Source organism: Mandrillus leucophaeus, unplaced genomic scaffold (assembly GCF_000951045.1).
Source record: "Mandrillus leucophaeus isolate KB7577 unplaced genomic scaffold, Mleu.le_1.0 Scaffold387, whole genome shotgun sequence".
Taxonomy (NCBI): Eukaryota; Metazoa; Chordata; class Mammalia; order Primates; family Cercopithecidae; genus Mandrillus; species Mandrillus leucophaeus.
The window spans coordinates 2701146-2703277 of record NW_012104109.1 but is presented as its reverse complement, the minus strand read 5'-3'; the positions used below and the strand labels follow the sequence as shown (position 1 = coordinate 2703277).

General features: G+C 38.0%; 1 protein-coding gene and 1 long non-coding RNA gene across 5 annotated transcripts in view; one reads left to right on the top strand and one right to left on the bottom strand.

The window, feature by feature from the left end:
- The window catches only part of DIAPH3 (diaphanous-related formin 3), a 519652-nt gene that overhangs the window by 15949 nt on the left and 501571 nt on the right, over positions 1 to 2132 (top strand). The gene's annotated exons all lie outside the window — the stretch shown is intronic.
- LOC105547336 overlaps positions 1 to 2132 on the bottom strand; it is a 15393-nt gene that overhangs the window by 5756 nt on the left and 7505 nt on the right. The window contains exon 2 of the long non-coding RNA XR_001007210.1: positions 728 to 817. This is a non-coding gene — a long non-coding RNA (uncharacterized LOC105547336). The remainder of the gene's footprint in view (positions 1 to 727; positions 818 to 2132) is intronic.

Below are 2132 nucleotides of genomic sequence, written 5' to 3'. Positions count from 1 at the left end.
TTATTCAGTAACCTTGATTATGCTTCCTGGATACTTATAGCAGTTGCCTCTTCTCTTCTACTGTCCCTGACCTCATTTATCTTACCTTCTATCTCTCTGCTGGGTTATTGCCATAGCTTCCTAACTGATTTCCTTGGCTCTGGGTCTTGGGTCTACCCTGTTTCATCCATCATGTTGCTGCTATAATAGTTTTCTTTGGAACCCAAGTGTGATTGTGGAACCTGCTTAAAACCCTTCAGTTTTTCTCCTACATCATCCACAACTTAAAGGCCAAGTAGCATGATCTTGTTCTTTAATGACTTTGTCGTTGCCCACATTTCTAGGTTGGATCCCCCAATTTCCACCTGAAATTCCAGTTCCTCATCCACACAATTTACTTGTAGGTCCCTGCATGATTGCAATGTATTTCTACAAGCTAGACCTCCTGTCTGGAAAGCTTTTGCTCTCTGCTGATTTGGTCCATTCCAGTGTCCTCTGTACATGCTTGAAGCAAATCTGGACCCTGAGGTGTTCCCTGGTATCTGTAAGCAGCTCTTCTGGAATGCTTAGATCGGTATCGGTTATAGCACTAATCTCACTGTCCTGTACCTTACTGATTGAAGTTTCTGTTAGCCTTACTTATCTGATAGATGTGCTGGAGAGGGGAAGGGGAGGCCTAAGAGAAAATTTTCCCTATTTGAGTCTCTAGTTCCAAACATGTACTAAGTAGACTGATGAACAAATTTACCTTTTTTTTTTTGGTCCCAGTCTCCTATACTTAAGAACCTTGGCTGCTCAGTCTTCCAAAAATGGCTATATTTTCCAAATTACCTTTTCTCTGTAAATAGAAATTTGCACATGTTGAAGACACATGCTGAGAATTTTCCTATAGTATTCTTGGCCACATTTTTTTTTTTTTTTCTAGTTCTCTTTCAACTGACAGACATTGGCCTACATTCAAGTTTAAAGGGACTACCTATGGCCTTGGAGGCTTCACCTGTGAGTCAGGTGTTTCTTATAAACTACCTTCCAGTAACGTGATTTAACTTTTCGAGATATCATGGACATTTTATTCTGGCAAAGATGATGCACCTTTATAGCCTATGGAGCTACCCTCAATAAGTTTATGAGTGAAACAATATCAGTGATGACAGAAACAGGCATGTGAGAATTATCATCACATCCTTGCGAGATCTGCAGTCCTTAGTAATTTTCACTAGATTATTAGGATCATTGGGTGCCTTCCCTTACCTGTGGCTGTCAGCTGCTGACTTCCTGCAACCCTTGTTGCCTTTTTTAATTAGTATGTTTGAATGGTGCGATAATCAACCTAAAACTATTGTACTTTTTAAAGTCCTATACAAATATGCTTGAATCATTGCTGAAGTCTCCTTTGGCATTGTTGGAAGATTTCCAAGGACAGTTAGACTGCAGTTGCTTGAGCTTGTGGCTGGACTACAGAAATTGGTGTGTTCATAACCAAAGTGCAATATAGAATGTAATGTGTTAGGATTTCACTGTATTGCATATGGCACAGTGCAAATTAGGTACAGTATTGGGCCGCTCTGTGTCAAATCCCATTCTAGAATTTATCTCTCCAAATTCCCCACATTGCTTTGGATGACAAGTGCAAAGGAAAGCATTAAGGAGATGAATCTGTGTTTTTCAGTATGTTTAGCTCTGGCAGGCAGTTACTAATGTTATATTATTTTTTGAATCACCAAAAAGGGAAAATAAGTGACCCAGCTTATTTCTTTTTCGTCTAGAACTTATTGGATGGTAAACGTCTTCAGGGCAGGTACCATATTTTATAGATCTTTATGTCCCAGCCCTCACCTGGTGGCCTGGTAACTTAGATGTGCAGTAACTATATCCTGTTCGGTTAATATTTCTGAAAGAAATGTAAAATGTAACCTACATCTTATGCATGGTACTGGAACTGCGTGTAAAATCTGGAATTGTGCTCTTCATTTTTCAGATGCTAATTTTATAAATATGTAATCATCTTTTTGATTCCTTTTAAGAGATAAAACAATTTATAGGGTATAATAAAAAGTAGTATTAAATTATGCAAGAAAACTTAATGGTAATTCAGTTATTTAGAAAAAGTTCCACCGTTATCAATGATTTAAGAAATTAAATTTTCTTTAGCT